We start from the raw sequence: 13,787 nt of genomic DNA, 5'->3' as shown, positions 1-13,787 counted from the left end.
TTAATTATCAATATACTACTTTAATATACTATATCATTTTATGTCTATATTATTTTATTTATTATTTTATAGTATTCCGTGACATGGAGATACTTCAACTGACTTAGCCACTTCCCAGTAGATAGGCATTTAAATTATTCTCAGCTAATCTTTATTATTAGCAATACTGTGATAAAATATTTACTCATGTTACTTAAGAACACATGAAAGTGTTTCTTTAGGATGAATATTCAAAGGTGGTATCCAAAAAGGATTTTGCAGAAAGTCAAGTTACTTTTGAGGATGTGGATTACCGTGGTCCTGACTAAAAGTGAACTGTTTACCTACAAGGAGGACTCCGCTGAATGGAGTTCAGGTTGCAAACTCTAATGCCTATAGGAACCAAGTATTAAACATAAATGGTGGGCCAGTGGGTGTAAGACAGCTGGGTGAATGGCCGACACCTGTGCCCCTGTGTCTGGGGCAGCTTCTACTCAGCTCCAGCCAAATCCTAGCATATGGGAAAGAAGACTTGGTAATGGTATTGACAAATTTTCTATAATTACCTGGATTTTTTTTTTTTTTTTTTGAGACAGGGTTTCGCTCTTGTTGCTCAGGCTGGGGTGCAATGGCGCAATCTCAGCTCACTGTAACCTCTGCCTCCAAGCAATTCTCCTGCCTCAGTCTCCCGAGTAGCTGAGATTACAGGCACCCACCACCAAGCCCGGCTAATTTTTGTATTTTTAGTAGAGACGGGGTTTCACCATGTTGGTCAGGCTGGTCTCAAATCCCTGACCTCAGGCGATCCACCCACCTCGGCCTCCCAAAGTGTTGGGATGACAGGCGTGAGCCACCACACCCGGCCTACCTGGATTTTTTAAAATGTGAAAGCTTCTGGTTAATTCAATTTTTTAAAAAAACACAGTGAGGTCAAAAAAAACACATCCACAATCCAGATTTGGTCTGTGGGTTGATAGCCAGCATCTGACCTACAGGGAGTGGGTGCTGTGGGAAATGGCCACTCCAGACGTAATTCTGACCAATGCAGACCAATCATCTGGTAAAATGGAAGAGGCAGTAACCTTGGCAGAGAGTGACTGTGTCATCCAGAGAACCAGGGAGGGGCTGCACATGGCTCAAATTCAAGGAGTCAGTGCTCAAGCAGTCATAAAAGGGCTATAGTCTGGTTCCTGGGAGGAAGCCCTGGGAGACAGATTTCAGCTCAGTCCAGAAAATAACCTGGTAACAGGCAGAGCTGCCCAGAGCTTGAAGGGGCTGCCTTAGGCCGAGTGAGTATCCTTTCCTGAGAGTGTGCAGAGGCTGACTTTCCATCTGGAAGAGATATTGAAGCCGAAGTACTGGCCTCAGAAGGGGGCTGGACCAGAGAACAATTAAGTTCTGTTTAGTCTTGAGATCACAATTTAGATTTAACTTGAACTGTTAATTAATGAGAACTTACTGGGTGCAAGAGAAAAGGGACAAAGGGCTTACATTTGTAGACTACGTGCTGAGAGTCACATAGGCTGTGGTGGGCACCTTCACCCACATCATCAGATCCAGCCCTCACTACGATCTCACAAGGCAGGCACATCACACATTTAGCTGATGCAGAAAATGAGACTTAGAGAAGCAAACTGACTTAACTTGCCCAAGGTTTCACAGCCAAAAAGTGAAGATTCTTGAACATTGATCCCTCTGGCCCAAAATCCAGTGCTCTTCCCACTATGGTTCTTTATATTTTGGAAGTCTCTATTTTACTTTTACCTTGTATAAAAGAGTTTAAAATGAACATAACCACCCCATCTAGGTGCATGGTGTCCTATTGCTTATTAAGCTCTTCTATGTTCATGTTCTCATTAGTTTCCTGGGAACTCTGTTGGAAGTCTGAGAATCACCTACCCTCCACTCTGTTATCCGGAGTTTTATTTATTTATTTTTTTAGACGGAGTCTTTTTTTTTCTTCCTTTTTTTGAGACAGAGTCTCGCTCTTTCGCCCAGGCTGGAGTGCAGTGGCACGATCTCGGCTCACTGCAAGCTCCGCTTCCCGGGTTCATGCCATTCTCCTGCCTCAGCCTCCCGAGTAGCTGGGACTACAGGGGCCCGCCACCGTGCCCAGCTAATTTTTTTTCTATTTTTAGTAGAGATGTGATTTCACAGTGTTAGCCAGGATGGTCTCGATCTCCTGACCTTGTGATCCGCCTGCCTCGGCCTCCCAAAGTGCTGGGATTACAGGCGTGAACCACCGCACCTGGCCTAGACGGAGTCTTATTCTGTCACCCAGCCTGGAGTGTGGTGGCCCAATCTCAGCTCACTGCAACTTCTGCCTCCCAAATTCAAGCGATTCTCCTGCCTTAGCCTTCCAAGTAGCTGGGATTACAGGTGTGCACCACCACTCCCAGCTAATTTTTGTATTTTTAGTAGAGACGGCGTTTCATCATGTTGGTCAGGCTAGTCTCAAACTCCTGACCTCAAGTGATCTGCCCACCTCAGCCTCCCAAAGTGCTGGGATTACAGGCATGAGCCACCACACCCAGCTTATCCCAAAACATTTACTCCTCACTGTCAGTCAGCAAAACCAAGGGAACTTCTATATTGGTGCCATTTCTACATCTGGGCAAGAGCAAAGGTCTTCTCACATCACCTTTTAGATACCCTGGCAGTATAAGTGTGACAATTACAATGTTAGTTTCTCGCTTTCAGGGAAATCCCTGCTTTAATTCTGAGAATACTCTATTTCTGCAGATAGAGGAATTCAATCTTTTAGAGAGTTATTTGGTTGCAGTTAACAGAAACTCAATCACATGGGTTTAACAACCAAGGGGTTTCATTTCATTACATGTCAGAAGTCTGGAAGCAGCAACCAGGGATGGAGCAGTGACTGTGAAACCAATAAGAACTCAAGCTTAGCCAGGCATGGTGGCTCACGCCTATAATTCCAACACTTTGGGAGGCCAAGGTGGGCAGATTGCTCGAGCCCAGGAGTTCAAGACTAGCCTGGGCAATATGGTGAGACCTCATCTCTACAAAAAATAAAAAAATTAGCCAGGCTTGGTGGCTTGCACCTGCGATCCCAGCTCCTTGGGAGGCTGAGGTGGGAGGATTGCTAGAGCATGGGAGGCGGAGGTGGCAGTGAGCCGAGATTGTGCCACTGCACTCCAGCCTGGGCGACATAGTGAGACCCTGTCTCAAAACAAAAACAAAAAAACCCTCAAGCTTCTGCCATCTTCCTTCTCTGCCATACTTAGCATGTGACCCTCTTTCTCAGGCTCAATGGACAGCTGTAGTGCCTCCAGGCATTCATCCTCATTCCAGGCATGAAGCCGAGGAAGGACAAAAGGTAAAAATCATAAGGCAATTGAGCCTGTTACTTTTATCAGAAAAACAAACAATAGATTTCCTGGAAGCCCCACCTACTGTCCTCACAGGCCACCCCTAGCATATGGGTACCTGGGAAACCTACTTTCTCTTAGCTGGGCAAATTGCTGCCCTCAATACTTAGGGTTCTGTTAGTAAGGAAACAAGATTGTAGGCTACATGGATATTGGGCAAACTCCTAATATCTGTCATATTGAACATGTCCTTTTTCTAGATGACAGCATCTTTTTTAGAAAATACTTTTTGAACTTTAGTAATAGCTCAGGGTCATATCAACTTGAAAACTGAGGCAGGCTGGGTGCAGTGGCTCATGCCTGTAATCCCAGCACTTTAGGACGCCAAGATGGAATCATTGCTTGAGGCCAGGAGTTCAAGACCAACCGGGGCAACATAATAAGACCCCGTCTCTATAAAAAACTAGCCAGGCACGGTGATGCACACCTCTAGTCCTACCCCTTTGGGAGGCTGAGGCAGAAGGATTGCTTCAGACCAGGCAATGGAGGCTGCAATGAGCCACAGTCGTGCTTTTGCAGTCCAGCCTGGGCAACAGAGCAAGACCTTGTCAAGACCCTGTCTGTAAAAAATGAAAAAAGAAAAAGAAAGTGAGGCAATCCATGACCTCATCTTGCCAAAAGCTTCTGACCGTAGAGTCCTTGGAATACGGGTGATTGGGGCTTTCAGAGTTGGCCACACTGGTCCATTGCTACATAAGTAAGGAGCTGAGGCTCCAAGAAGCTGTGGGGCTTTCCAGAGACAGTGATGGATGGTATTCCAACCCAGGACTCCTCATCAAGTCCAGTGACCTTTCACCCAGAGCCGTTCTCCTCTCTGAAACAAATCACCTGTGTTTTCTTACTTCTTTATTTTCCATAAATAATCGTTATCGTAAATAAGACACAGATACAGGAAGCCACAGAACTCAAATGGTGGCTTAATGAATTATAATGAGGTGAACTCCACCTAGAGACAAGAAAAGGACTTTATCAAAATCTCCTTCCACTCCCCATTAAAAAAAAAATCCTGAGCATTGTTTATGTCACTTCCACATATTTTTTTGTAGTGTTATCATTCATGTATACATTCCAAGATTTGGTTTAGTCTAGCCCATTTAAAAAAGGTGGTGTGTCTTCTAAATGTTTTTAATCTATGCAAACCTCCTCCATCTCCTTCATTTTGTGACAACTCACCAGTTGATGGACCCAGGCTGTTTGACTTGTGGAGGGTCCACAGCCTGGATTTTGCTGATTGTGTAATTTTGGTATAGTTCTTCATGTTCCTCTGTCCTTTGTATTTCCTGGCAATTGACAGCTGGATCTAGACACAGGCTCAGCTTTAATCCCTCTGGCAGGACTATAGGTGGTATTTGCCAAGACTATAAGAGGCACATCACATCTGGTGTTTCTGTTTTTGTGACCTTAGCAGCCATTGATATCTAAGTTTCCTTATAAGGGGAATGCAGAATCTGTAGAGATTAAAAGTGCTTCCTACTTATGTCTCCTGTCTCTCCTTCCTCAAGGAGTATTGGGCCCCTAACCTTCAAAGTTTGGGGATGTGTCTGTGCAAAAGGATGGGCAGCTGTTTCTCCTCTAGAGATTTCTGAGGCCCCTGCACTCATGAAGTGGGCTTAGGAGGGATGCCCATCTCTTGGTCCTACTCACATCTTAGAGGGGTGAAGGAGGGTTCCGCTGGCTCCAGTCATTACTCAGGCGGGAGCACTGCTTACCTCAGGGTCAGGGGTCATGCAAGCTAGACTGTGGGACACACACTAGAAATAGGACAGGCTGTAAACTGTCGGTGGGATCAAAGATAGATGCAGCTGTTCAGTGGGAGTGCCCTGGTACACGCGAGTCTTCTGACACAAAGCTTTGATTGAAAAAACCATGCCCACTACCTACACCAAAATGATTCCACCAGCAAAGTCCTCTGATAATGGGTTAAATCAGATGAAGACCAAGGGCTTACAGCTCCCCTTGTCCTGACAGCACCCAGTCATGACTGAGCCCTGCAACCTGGGTCAGGATATAATAGTGACAATGGCAATGGGAGCCAGAAAAGAAAGAGAGAGAGAGAGAGAGAGAAAATACAGCTTCCGGGGCACAGAATCAGATGGGAGAGCAGGGAAATCATTTGGAGAGACAGAACATGCAAAGAGTGAGCCACATTTAAGCTGTGAACAGTGCTTGAATTGGTGTTCTTGAATTTGATAGGTTTTTTTTACCCAGCTTCCCGGCTATGGCAGAGGTAGCAGCTTCCCTGGAAGCCCAGTTCTGTGTGTTGTTCTAGGAACCATTTCCAGAGACTCAGCCCAGAGCTGCCTTTCAACCCTAACAATTATTTTTTAAGCATGTAATTCTCCATATCATATTGCCTTTTTACTTAAAATAGCTAGGGTGCTTCTTTCTACAACTGAACTTTATGGATACAACTGGATTAGACAAAAACTGATGGACAGGACTGAGTTTATAAACTAGGATGACATACTAAGCTTAGAAAGGCCTCTCTTCAACTCCCCTTCTCTTCCCACAAAGGCTAAAATTAAAACTTCTTTGGAGGGCTCATGGCTGCCACAGGATCATGCAGCCTACTGGTGGCAAATAAACTTGCCACAGGGTTCAGGCCAAAGCTGGTGCAAAGGAATAGGCTTCCAGGTGGCAGAGAAAGGTACCAGAAGGTACAGGCAGGCTGGAGTCAGTTAATAGGAGCAGCCTCTGGGGGAAAGTAAGACTACCTGTAATCTTCCCACTACTTATTAGGAGTGTAAGTTTGTCAAATAATTTGTAGAAGAATCCAAGCTAGAGTGTAGTGTCATGATCATAGCTCCCTTGAACTCCTGGGCTCAGGTGATCTTCCTGCCTCAGCCTCCCAAGTAGCTGGGACCACAGGTGCATGCCATCACGCCTGGCTAATATTTTATGGAGATGAGGTCTCACCATGTTGCCTAGGCTGATCTTGAACTCCTGGCCTCAAGTGAGCCTCCTGCCTCAGTCTCCCAAAGTGCTGTGATTACAAGTGTGAGCTACCATGCCTGGCCCAGACATTCCACTTTGAATTGAGCATATATGGCGAATCATAATCTGTTCGTCCAAGCACCTGGAACAGAAATGTCAAATCTGTTTTGTGCTTGTTATTATTTTCCATCCTGTACTAATGATAAGACATTACTAACTAATCATGCACTCTTTTCCCCTGAGGCTAGATGTGGTTTTATCTATCTCTACACAACACTTTCAAGCAGCCACTTCTAATAGACTACATTGGGAGACAAGGCAGAAACTGCTTAGCCATGTGTGCCTGATATGCATTGGATCTGTGTCCCCACCAAATTTCACGTCAAATTGTAATCACCAGTGTTAGAGGTGGGGCCTGGTGGGAAGTGACTGGATCATGGGGGTGGAGTTCTCATGAATGGGTTAGCACCATCCCCTGGGTGCTGTTTTCCTGATAGTGAGTGAGTGAGTTATTCTGAGATCTGGTTGGTTGTTTTTTTTGTTTTTGTTTTTGTTTTTGAGATAGAGTCTCACTCTGGGTAGAGTGTGATGGCACGATCTTGGCTCACTGCAACCTCCACCTCCCAGGTTCAAGCAATTCTCCTGCCTCAGCCTCCCAAGTAGCTGTGATTACAGGCAGCTGCCATCATGCCCAGCTAATTTTTGTATTTTTGCAGAGATGGGGTTTCACCATCTTGGCCAGGCTGGTCTCAAACTCCTTATCTCAGGTGATCTGCACACTTCGGCCTCCCAAAGTGCTGGGATTAAGGCGTGAGCCACCACGCCCAGTCCAGTGTTTGTTTAAAAGTGTGTAGCATCTACCCTTTTCCTCTCTTCCTTCTGCTCCCGCCATGTTATGATATGCCTGCTCCTGCCTTGCCTTCCACGTGATTGTAAGTTTCCTGAGGCCTCCCCAGAAGCCGAGCAGATGCCAGCATCATGCTTCTTGTACTGCCTACAGAACTGTGAGCCAATTATACCTCTTTTCATTATAAATTACCCAGTCTCAGGTATTTCTTTACAGCAGTGCGAGAAAGAACTAATACAGTGCTCTATAACAAAGACGAATGAGAAAGTGCCATAAACTTTTTAAAAGTCTATTTTTTTCAACTTTTTTTTTTAATGGAATGCCTGTTATGTGTAAGTCTGTATGCTATACACACTAAAGGAATACAAAGATTATTTCAGTATGGATTTAGTCTCAGAGACTTATAGAATCCTAGAGGATTCTCTAGGGAAGTAGAATCACGTACGTGATTGTATTACAAGATTTGAAGGGATAACACGGAGACATGTACCTAACATGTCACGAGAGATGAATGTTTCTTGCTGGGAGCTGGTAGGGCAGGACCTTGCAGAATAGTTGAGCTTTAAACATGTGACAACCTGAGGACAGAGGAGTAGTAGAAGGAATTCTAATGGGGAGGAATGGCCTGAGCAAATGCAGAGGTCAAAACAAAGGTCAGGGTGCGCAGAGAGGAGAGAAGGTGGTACACTCTAGCTGGATGGACAAGAGAATGTGATGGGGAGTAGCAGGAGCCGAGGTGTGGAAGGCAAGATGGCATTAGATTGTCAAGGTCCCTGAATGCCTGGCTTTGGGGTTAGAGCCTTACTCACTCAGCAGAGAAAAGCCAAGGAGGGGATTTGGAGTGGGAGAATCATAGGTCAGAGGTGCACTCAGCAACATGGATTTTGTTGTTGGGTGAAAGATACATTATAGGCTGGGCGCGTTGGCTCACGCCTGTAATTCCAGCACTTTGGGAGCCCGAGGTGGGTGGGAGCCTGTGGTCAGGAGTTTTGAGACCAGTCTGACCAACATGGAGAAACCCTGTCTCTACTAAAAATACAAAATTAGCTGGGCGTGGTGGTACATGCCTGTAATCCCAGCTACTTGGGAGGCTGAGGCAGGAGAATCGCTTGAACCGGGAGGCGGAGGTTGTGGTGAGCTGAGATCATACCATTGCACTCCAGCCTGGACAACAAGAGCAAAACTCCATCTCAAAAAAAAAAAAAAATAGGAAAGAAAGAAAGATGCATTATAGAGAGAGGCCAGAAGAAGAGGAGGCGAGGCCACTGAGGAGGCTGCTGCAATGGCCTGGTGTGTCAGCCAAGGCCCAGCTAGGAGACAGAAAGCGTATATGTCATTTGAAATTTTAATTTAAAGATCTTTTTAAAAATAATGATAAATTATACATAACATGAAAACAATGATTTTAACCATTTCTTAACACTTTTTTTTCTTAATAGACAGGGTCTCATTTTATTGCCAGGCTGGTCTTGAACTCGGGCTTCAAGCAATTCAATTCCCTCTCCTACCCTCCCAAAGATTTGAGATTATAGGTGTGAGCCACAGCACAGGCTCCATCTTAAACATTTTTAAGTGTACAGTTTAGTGGCATTAAGTACATTCACATTCTTATGCTACCATCACCACCATCCAGCTCTAGAACTTTTTTATCTCTAGAACTGAAACTCTGTTCCCATTAAACACAAACTGCCCACTGCCATCCCTTCCCAAACCCTGGTAATCACTGTTCTACTTTCTTTCTTTCCTTCTTTCTTTCATTTTTTTCTTTTTTTTTTTTCTTTTTCTTTTTCTTTTCTTTTTTTTTTTTTTTTACTGTCTCTTTTTGTTTTGTTTTGTTTAATTATACTTTAAGTTCTGGGATTTTTTTTTTTTTTTAAAGACAGAGTCTTGCTCTGTCACCCAGGCTGTAGTGCAGCGGCACGATCTTGGCTCACTGCAACCTCCACCTCTCAGGCTCAAGCACTCCTCCTGCCTCAGCATGCCAAGTAGCTGAGACTACAGGCATGCAATGCCATACCTGGCTAATTTTTTTGTATTTTTTGTAGAGATGGGTTTTGCCAGGTTGCCCAGGCTGGTCAAACTCCTGGGCTCAGGTGATCTGCCCGCCTCAGCCTCCCAAAGTGCTGGGATTACAGGTGTAAGCCACTGTGCCTAGCCACTATTCTACTTTCTATCTCTATAAATTTGATTATTCTAGGCAACTCCTATAATGATAAAGGACTTGTAACTAGTAAAATGTGGTTAATTATTCGAAGGTATAAAAGAGAACTCTAAAGGATACAGAGTAGCAAGTGCAGAGAGTAGCAACTCCCTCTAAAACTGAAAGAGAGTGAACAAGGAAAAAATCAAGAACTTAGAAGGTCCCCTATTCGCCTCCCATCTCTCTCCTTCCAAGGCTGAGATTCAAATCTCTTTAGGCCAGGCACAGTGGCTCACGCCTGTAATCCTAGCACTTTGGAAGGCTGGGGCAGGCAGATCACTTGAGGTCAGGAGTTTGAGACCAGCCTGGCCAACATGGTGAAACCCCATCTCTAGTAAAAATACAAAAATTAGCTGGGCGTGGTGGCACATGCTTGTAATCCCAGCTACCCAGGAGGCTGAGGCAAGAAAATCACTTGAACCGGGGAGGCGGAGGTTACAGTGAGCCGGGATGGCAAACACTGAACTCCAGTCTGTGCAACAGTGCAAGACTCCATCTCAAAAAAAAAAAAAAAAAATCTCTTTAGAGAGCAACTGGCTGCCTCAGGATTATGCAAACTGCAGGTGGCAAAGAAACTTGCCACAGGGTACAGGCCAAAGCTAATGCAGAGGAATAGGCTTCCAAGTGGCAGAAGAAGGCACCAGAAGGTACAGGCAGGCTGGATTCAGTTAATAGGAGCAGCCTCTGGGGAAAGAGAAATTGTTGAAGGTCACATGTTAGAGCCAGCTCGAGAGAGCTGTAGGTGGTATTGGGCTGCGTGGTGATGGACTGGATGGCTCCTCTGCCAAAAAGCATCACTCCGGAGGCAGGAAGGGAATTCCTACCTTCTTACTCTGGCCTGGCAGTGTCCCCCCATGCTCTCTATTGACAAAGCCTAATGCCAAACCCATTGCAAGGGAGAAATACCTATAGGGTCTAGTCCCAGTATCAGAAAGCAGGGCAAAGAAGGGTGGATTTGGCACTGAGAGACATACATTGGTAACCGGTACAGTGGGTAACTGGTAACTGGGGCTGAGCTGCATGGGTGATGCTGGAGATATACAGGAAGAACTAACCCCAGAGCCATAGGGAGGGGGACTGGACAGCATTTCTGATGCCACTCTGTTTTTGTTCTGTTTGTTTATTTTTTGAGACAGGAGTGCAGTGGTGTGATCTTGGCTCACTGCAACCTCTGCCTCCTGGGTTCAAGTGGTTCTCCTGCCTCAGCCTCCCGAGCAGCTGGGACCACAGGCACACACCACCATGCCCGGCTAATTTTTTTACATTTTTAATGGAGATGGGGTTTTGCCATGTTGGCCAGGCTGGTCTCGAACTCCTGACCTCAGGTGATCTGCCCACCTTGACCTCCCAAAGTGCTGGGATTACAGGCATGGGCCACCATGCCCAGCCACCATCCTATTTTTGTATAGTCAATATGACACTTTTCCAGCCCCTAAATCATTTACCTCCATAGAAGCACCCCTCTAGAGGCTCCCTGTAAGCAGGTGCCATGGCAATATCTAGGTAAAGGAAATGCCCACACAGAGAGAGCAAAGCAAACAAAGTGCAGAATACCTGCTATGAGCCGGGAAGCCCGGGCACGTTCAGAAACATTCCCACCTCGAATCCAATCAGATCAAGAAGTAGGAGCTATGATGCCCATGTTACAGAAGGAGAAAGTGAGGCTTAATTAGATGAAGCAACTTGCCCAAGAGTCACAGAGTCATATGGCTAGCCAGATAAAGGGCAAAGCAGGGATATACAGAGGCCAGCCTCTGGCTAACCAGCTAGAGTGGGAGTTGGCAAAGTTTTCTGTAATGGCCAAATAGTCAATATTTTAGGTTTTGTGATTCATGCGATCTCTTTGTCAACTACTTAACTTTGTCGTTGTAGCACAAAAGCAGCCACAAACAACATGTAAATGAATAGGCAGGGCTGCGTTCCAGTAAAACTTCATTTATGGATAGCTATATTTAAATTTCATCTAATTTTCATGAGTCACGAAATGTTCTTCTGTTGATTTTTTTTTCCAACCATGCAGAAATCATTTTTAGCTTGCAGGCCACACAAAAACAGGCCAGAATTGGTCCATGAAACTGTGGTTTGCCGACTGCTGATCTGCACTCATGCTACTCAGAGTGTGGTCTTTGCACTGAAAGTGCAAGAGTGGTAGCTCTGAGCAAATGCAGAATTTCAGGTCCCACCTCCAGCCTGCTGAGTCTTCATTTTAATAAGATGCACCTTACAGCTTGAGGCACAGGACCTGATCTGTGATTCTTTGTTAAAACACATATTCCTAGCCTATCCATAGAGATCCTAACAAACACCCAGGAGGAGCTGACGCTGCCAGTCTGAGGCCTAGATTTGAGGTAGCAAGGCTCTAAAAAACTGCTCTCAAACTTGGCTGAATACTGGCATCGCCTCATCAGCTCTGACGTACACAAATCCCTGAGTCACACCCACAGATATTCTGATATCATTGGTCTGGGGTAAAGCCTGAGCGCTGGCATTTCTAAAACCTCCCCAAGCCCAGGCATAGTGGCTCATGTCTGTATTCTCAACGTTTTGGGAGGCCAAGTTGGGAGGATTGCTTGAGGCCAGAAGTCGAGACCAGCCTGGGCAACATAGTGAGACACTGACTCTGAAAAATAAAAAATAAAAAATTGGCCAGATGTGGGGGTGTATTCCTGTAGTCCTAGCTACTCAGGACACCAAGTGGGGAGGATTGCTTGAGCCCAGGAGTTCGAGGTTACAGTGAGGTATGATAATGCCACTGCACTCCAGCCTGGGAGATAGAGCTAGATCCTGTGAAAAACAAACAAACAAACAATCTAAGGTAACTAAAGCCTCCTCAGGTAGTTCTAATGTGCAGATAGGTAGTAGAGAGCAGAGCTTATAGGAAGGTGACCTGAGAGCTGAATACAATCAGCACAGCTATTTAGGTTGGCCCATCAGGTGTTTTAAATGTCTTCAACTGACAACTTTTTTTTTTTTTTTTTGAGATGGAGTCTCGCTCTGTTGCCCAGGCTGGAGCACAGTGGTGCCATCTCGGCTCGCTGCAACCTCTGCCTCCCAGGTTCAAGCGATTCTCCTGCCTTAGCCTCCTGAGTAGCTGGGATTACAGTCATGTGCCACCACGGCTGGCTAATTTTTGTATTTTTTAGTAGAGATGGGGGTTTCGCCATGTTGGTCAGGCTGGTCTCGAACTCCTGACCTCACGTGATCCACCTGCCTTGGGCTCCCAAAGTGCTGGGATTACAGGCGTGCGCCGCCGTGCCCAGCTGACAACATTTAAAAATGGAAATTTCAAGCCAGGTGCAGTGGCTCACACCTGTAATCCCAGCACTTTGGGAGGCCGAGGCAGGCGGATCACCTGAGGCCAGGAGTTTGAGACCAGCATGACCAACATGGTGAAACCCTGTCTCTACTAAAAATACAAAAATTTGCTGGGTGTGGTGGTGTGAGCCTGTAATGCCAGCTACTTGGGAGGCTTAGGCATGAGAATTGCTTGAACCCAGGAGGCAGAGGTTGCAGTGAGCCAAGATCATGCCATTGCACTCTAGCGTGGGTGACAAGAGTGAAACTGTCAAAAAAAAAAAAAAAAAAGAAATTTCATAGGCATGTAAATACAAAATCCTAGATTTCCAGCTTCTCCTGAAAAATCAGAAAATCTGGCACACTCAGCCCTGGTTCCTTCATGGTCACAACAGACTGGTGTCCAGTAGCTGCTGCCTTCAGAAGCCCAGCACACCTCACTCCCCACTGGCGTGTCAGCTTTACTGTCTCATCTCTGTGGACACACAGGCTTGCCAACCTGGATTGGACTCTAGAAGCACCCACTGGATCTTTTCCCTTGGATTTTGTTTTACTTTTCTTTCTTTCTTTTCTTTTCTTTCTTTTTCTTTCTTTCTTTCTTTCTTTCTTTCTTTCTTTCTTTCTTTCTTTCTTTCTTTCTTTCTTTCTCTCTTTCTTTCTTTCTTTCTTTCTTTCTCTCTTTCTCTCTCTCTTTCTCTCTTTCTTTCTTTCTTTCTTTTTTTTTTTTTTTGAGACAGAGTTTCGCCCTGCCACCCAGGCTGAAGTGCGGTGGCACGATCTCGGCTCGTTGCAACCTCTGCCTCCCAGGTCCAAGTGATTCTCCTGCCTCAGCATCCTGAGTAGTTGGGATTACAGGTGCCTGCCATCATGCCGGGCTAATTTTTGTATTTTTAGTAGAGACGGGGTTTCACCACGTTGGCCAGGCTGGTCTCGAACTCCTCACCTCAGTTGATCTGCCTGCCTCGGCCTCCTAAAGTGCTGGGATTACAGGCGTGAGCCACTGCATCTGGCCGGATTTTGTTTTTCTTTGGCTGTGCTGCTTGGCTGGGAGAGAAAAACATTTCTTTCCAAAATCTGGTTTTACATTTTAAAATTGCAAAACAGCCAATATGTTGTAAATCTGGGTATCATGCCCATGCATCTT

Source organism: Pongo pygmaeus, chromosome 13 (genome assembly GCF_028885625.2).
Source record: "Pongo pygmaeus isolate AG05252 chromosome 13, NHGRI_mPonPyg2-v2.0_pri, whole genome shotgun sequence".
NCBI classification, from domain to species: Eukaryota; Metazoa; Chordata; class Mammalia; order Primates; family Hominidae; genus Pongo; species Pongo pygmaeus.
This window is presented reverse-complemented; position numbering follows the sequence as displayed.